The sequence below is a fragment of the Octodon degus genome, unplaced genomic scaffold (assembly GCF_000260255.1).
Source record: "Octodon degus isolate 3935 unplaced genomic scaffold, OctDeg1.0 scaffold00140, whole genome shotgun sequence".
Classification (NCBI taxonomy): Eukaryota; Metazoa; Chordata; class Mammalia; order Rodentia; family Octodontidae; genus Octodon; species Octodon degus.
In genome coordinates, this window is record NW_004524716.1 from 5,370,533 (window position 1) to 5,376,616 (window position 6,084).

The 6,084-nt window shown below is 48.1% G+C and overlaps 1 pseudogene; it reads right to left on the minus strand.

Annotated features, from left to right (window-relative positions):
- Window positions 1-3,304: 3,304 nt before the first annotated feature.
- Window positions 3,305-6,084, minus strand: part of LOC101588682 — an 84,238-nt pseudogene continuing 81,458 nt past the window's right edge.

Here is a 6,084-nt window from a genome sequence, read left to right on the forward strand (position 1 = left end):
TCCCAGCTTGTATGTTTCCTTGGTTTATCTATGTGCTAGACTAACTATACGAGCACTCCACTCCTCTTTATGGAGGACTAACAACCTATTGTAGAAGATACACCACTCCTGTTTGATGAGTATCTGTTAATGGATACTTGGCCCAGGAGTGGTGGTGCATACCTATAATCCCATCACTTGGATTTCTTTTCTTTTTCTTTTGGCAGAACCGGGGATGGAACTCAGGCCCTTCCACTTGCCAGGCAAGCACTTATTCTACTGAGCCATCTCCCCGGCCCAATCCCAGCACTTGGAGGGCTGGGGCAGGAGGATTGTTGAATTTGAGACCAACCTGCGCTACAAAGCTAGCTCCAGGCCAGCCTGAACTGCACAGTGAGGCTCTGCCTAAAATAAAATAAAGTAAAAAATAAATGGATTCTTGGGTTATTCCACCTTTTGGAAATTGTGAATTGTGCCTCTATAGGAGTGGGGTTCTTTCTTCTTTTTTTTTTTTTGCGGAACCAGGGATTGAACTCAGGCCCTTGCACTTGCCAGGCAAGCGCTTATTCCGCTGAGCCAACTACCCGCCCTTTTTTTTTTTTTTTCTTTTGCTCCCTTATTGCAGTGCCTGGGGCCTGTGGATTAAGTTGACAGGAGGCAGATTAAAAAGAAACAAAGTCAGAATTATTTATGTGTGGGGAGAAATGCACAAAATTCCTCATGCATCACTAGATTCATAGCTGAGGTGCCCATAAAAAGATTAACAAGCAAAAGACATACACGTCTATTTCGTACCAGTTTTATAGGACAAAGTTCTCACCATTGTGAAATAAAATTCAAGTAAAAAGAAATTTCTTTTATGCTCAGGTGTGGCGGATAAGGCTGTAGGGACAAAGGTGATAAATTGGGGTCACTGCTCCTTCCAGCTGGCTATGGGGGGGGCATCGCTCTCTGCGTCGGAAACCCTTCCTAGGTTTTGTGATCTGCTTTGGGGAAGGGCAGGGAAAAAGTCAGAGTGCGCTTCCTGCTTCTTGTTTAAATTCTTTCAGTTTAAAATACACAAAATGGGGGCCGGGGAGATGGCTTAGCAGAATAAGCGCTTCCCTGGCAAGTGCAAGGGCCTGAGTTCAATCCCCGGTTCCAAAAAAAATAAAAAATAAAATACACAAAACAAAAACATGCTGTGGTCTTTGGACAACATGGTGTATTGAAACCTGTTAAGGAGAATTTACAAGGATAAATAAAGAAGTATGTGACAAAGCCCACCAGGGCTTTCCTTGAGATAGCCTGCTTTGCTTTCTCCAGGGTGTTTTCATAGATGTGCTGCTGAAGGGTGTTGTGGTGCGTTTGTTTTGTTTTGTTTTGTTTTGTTTTGTTTTGTTTTGGCAGAACTGGGGATTGAATTCAGGGCCCTGCGCTTGGCAAGCGCTTATTCCACTGAGCCATCTCCCCAGCCCCTCTGGGGTGTTCTTGTATCTGGCTTTTTCCTCTTTTACTCAGCGCAAGCTTCCTCTGCAGAGCTAGATTCTCTTTCAGTCTTCACTTTCACTTTTTCAAATAAACTTTGCAAAGAAATGTTTTACCCTGGAATTACTGTTTATGTGATCTCCTCCAGGGCCACAAAACTCCCTCGGAAAAGCAATTTGGGTAGATGTTATTCTTCCTTCTGAGAAGAGATTCGCCCTGAGGAGGAATGCATTTTCCAACCACTGCGTCTAATTAGATAAGGGAAGTTCCAAGAAGCATTTTTTTTTTCATATTTATTGAACATCAACTATCTTTACCTTAAAATCACCCATGTAAAAACTTTGGGGTTTCGAGTGGGTCCTACACTGCTGTGAACGCATATAAGAAAATGGGTTTAGGCCCTTGCTCTCTTGGGTGTGGACCCAGTAGTGGAATGCCGAATCATCTAGTAATTCTACATTTAATTCTTAAGAATCATCGTACCATTTTCCACAGTGGCTGTACCATTTTATAACCCACAAGCAATGTTTCAACTTCTTTATAGCCCTGTCAGTACTTATCATTTTCAGACTATTTCGTAATAGATTTTCTAACGGATGTGAAGTAGTATTTCATTGTGGTTTTGACTCACGTCTCCCTAATAACTGGTGATGTCAGCAACTTTTCTGAGTAAATTTATGCAGCAGCCGCCTCTGATGTCATGTGACCTGAGGACCTCCAAGCAGTCATTTGCATATAAATTAAAAGAAACGTGTTTATGAAGTCACACTGCATCATCAGTTAAAGGAGAAATCATCATTAATCTTGTTGTCTTCATTAATAACTGATTCATCCCCTGGCAAGCACAAGGGCCTGAGTTCAACTCCCGGTTCCACCAAAACCCCCCCAAAAAACAAAAAACTGACTCATCCTATGTGTCATATGAAAATTATTCTTTCCTATAGAAGGCAATCATCTTTAAATTAAATTACTATTTTTAAGTTTATAGCTATTTGCTTTGCAATTACAGTTGTTTTCAAGATAGGAGATTCTAAACTCTGGAGAATTCTAATTGCTTTGACATGGTTTATTACAATGCCTCTGTGGTAAAGTTTTATATTGTAAAAGTTTAATGACAAAATACTGGCAGTTTCTGTCCCTCTGATCAGCCAATGACAATGAAAGTCTGCTTTTTTTTTTTTTTTTTATTTTTTTAATTTTTTTGCAGAACCGGGGGTTGAACTTAGGTCCTCCCACTTGCCAGGCAAGCGCTTATTCTACTGAACCATTTCCCCGGCCCGAAAGTCTGCTTTTAATTGTTGATTTTTTAAAAGACTGAGCTGCTAATGGGTACATATCAATGATCCTTCCAGAAAGAGTTTTTAATTAAATGAACATTTAAAAATTGGTTGCAGGGGGCTGGTGAGATGGCTCAGTGGTCTAAAGCACCTACTTAGAACAAGCTAAGCTAAGCAAAGCACAGGGACCGCGGTTCAATCCCCAGCACCACATGCCAGCCAGGCCTGCCCCCTGGTGGGCTGAGCTGGCCACACACACGGAGTTCAATCCCCGGTTCTGAAAAAAAAAAAAATTGGTTGCAAATCCCAGCACTCTGGGAAGCTGAGACAGAAGGATCACATTCTCGAGCCCGGCCTGGGCTAAACTTGGAGAGGTCCTGGGCTGTGGATAGAGCTCAGCGGCACAGATCCTTCCTGGCAAGCGCAAGGTAGGTCCTGAGTTCGATTCCAAGTACAAAAAAGAAGAAAAAAGAAAAATTCAAAAATAAACTTACTAAGAGACTGTCTTTAAAAAAAAAAAGGGGGGGGGGTCGGGGTTCCTGATGTGAGCGGCAGAGGCGACATCTCTTCCAGGCCACTTTCTAGACACCGCCCTCTGCGACCTCCTCTCGCCCGTCTCGGCTCCCAAGCCCTGGGACAGCCACTCCTAGGGCTTCATCTCCAGGCTCAGCTTCGCTCAAAGCCGGCGGGCGCGACCGCCCCTCTGCTCCCCTCTGCTCGCCTCCCGGCGGTGACGGAGACCGCAGATCCCGGCAGGGACGGGGTCTGGCCGTGACCCTCAGGGGTCGCCCAGCCTGCGGGACACTTGCAGACCGCGGCGCCTCCGAGGGGCGGAGCAGCGGGGTGGCGGGCAGGTCCTGCAAGGCCGGCGGGGACCCGGAGCTGCGGCCGGACGGAGCGAGGGCGCCCCCTGCTGGGCGCTGGGCTGGCGCGTCCACCGCGAGGGGCGGAGGGCGGAGCCCCGACAACTCCGTCCCGCTGGGCGCAGGCTCCTCCTTCCCACCCTTCGGGCTGCTCGGCCCGCCAGGCTCCTGCCTGCCGGCCTGGGGCCCTGCGGGGACGGCGCCATCCCAGTCCCTGAGGATCGGGTGATCGTTCTCTCCTTACGGCTGTTGGAAAGGCGCACGCGCTGGTGAGCAGCCTTGGCGTTCCGCTCTGCGTCTGCAGTCCCCCCACTCGCGCCTCCGTTCCTTGCGGACCCAGGTGCTGATGCTTCACAGGCGGCTCCCAGCAGGGGGCAGGCTCGCGCTCCTCTCGGGCGGTCGGGAGCCCGGGCCTCGGGGGCGCAGCGCCCCCTAGTGGCCGGACCGGCCTCTCCTGGCCCGCGAGTTGAGCCTATTTGGCGGTCGCTGGCGCTGAGCTGAACGTGTTGACCTGGGATTCTCTCAGTGGTCAGCCCCGGAAAGTTTCCAGGCAGGAGAGCCCAAGTTCCTCGGTGCAGTTGTGGCACCACAAAAAGGCAGATTGCTGAGATCATTTCATTTGAAGCCCACACGAATGCAGTGCCTCTCATGTATCTCCAAGTGGGTTAGAACTGGGCAGAACAGACCCCCTTCTTGGCCTTCAGAGAAAGATTCAGGAAGAAGGTGATTCGTTCCACCTGATTCTGGAAGTGAAGCCTAGGAACTCCTGCTTTCCTGTACTTTCTTTTGTTGTTTTGATTTGGTTTCGTTTTTTGAGACAGGGTCTCGCTATGTAGGTAGGCTGGTCTTGAACTCATGGAGATCCTCCTGCTTCAGCCTCCAGAGAGCTAGGATTACAGGGGAGTGCCGCTACACCCAGCGGTCCTTATACTTTTTGTAGAGGGAGCTTTGCAGAGAACCTGAGATTTCCAGTGTGGTCTGCAAAGGACCACTCTCGGTCATGTAAAGTACAACCATATGCTATTGGCAACAACAACATCACCAGTGTAAGGGTTGAGAACCCCAGGTTAATCACCTGTGGACTCACTGAAGAGTACATCAGTTGACAAAGGCTACAGGTGCCCAACAAGAGGGTTCAGGCCAGGCTGAAGGAGTGGGTAAAGTGAGGCTTTTGCCATTCCACAGCTAACTAGTGGTCAACTTGTTACACCCAGCTGAATTGAACTAGCATGGTGCTGGGTGTGGGAGAGGAGGATTGTTGTTCTGCCTAACAGGCAGCACTGGAGAAGTGGTGGAGAGGCTGTTAGAGCTGCTGGAAGCTGCTGGTTCTCTTGAGCTGTTCTGCTGGAGGACCTTGTTCTGCTACCTTTCCTGATGAACTTGGCTGGTCTTGTCGCTGGAGGAGCTCGGGACCTTTACTGTCACTGAGAATGGCCACAGTCCATTTTGGGGGAGCTCTGGTCCTCATCTTGAGCATCACTTCCTGGCTCCAGAGAGGAACATGGTGCACTGCTCAGCCTCCTAGAGAAGTTTGTTGGGTTGGATTTCCTGATGGGAACTCAGCTTTCCTCATCACTGGAGGAGCTCGGGACCTCACTGTTGCTGAGGAGGCTGTAGTACTTTTTTTTTTTTTATTGGCGGAACTGGGAATTGAACTCAGGCCCTTGCACTTGCCAGGGAAGCACTTACTCCACTGAGCCATCTCCCCGGCCCTTTGCTGTAGTACTTTTTAGAGGGAGCTCTGGTTCTTACCTGAGCATTGCTTCTTAGCTCCAATTCTGATCCCTTAGCCTGCTAGCACAGGTCCTCCATCCCAATGGCATGGACTTTCTAGCGTCTACTGCTGATCGTTGGGCCTTTCCAGCACAGATCCATGAAGCGGGCCTGCGTGAGACATTGTTGTGGGCTCTAGGCCTCCAGGTGGACTTGTAGTAGGCATTATTACGACTTCAAGGTTTTCAGGTGGGCTCATGCAGGATAGTAAGATCCACACATGCCCTTGGCTGGATTCTTTGGGGGTTTTTTTTAACTCTTTCGGGAAAGATTTCCTGTACCCTTTCAATATGATTCTTTGGGTGATTCATTATAAAATATGTCCTAAATTGCACTGTTTTCCTTGCAAATCCCCAAACCACAACAGGGTTTGAATAATATCAGATTTTCTCCTTCATAGACACGAAAAGGTGTTACTAAAATTATTAAGACAAAACTTGTGCTAGGGGATTAAGCTCAGTTGTACAGCACTTGCCTGGCAAGAGTGTGGTGCTGAGTTTGATTCCTGATACAAAAGAAAAAAGACAAAAGAACTTATTCTGCTCAAAACAGACTTTTTTTTTTTTTTTTTTTGCAGAACTGGGGATTGAACTCAGGCCCTTGCGCTTGCCAGGCAAGCACTTATTCTACTGAGCTATCTCCCTAGACCCTCGAAACAGACTTAATGGCTAAAGAAAATTCAGCACGGGGGCTGGTGAGATGGCTCAGTGGTCTAAAGCACCTAT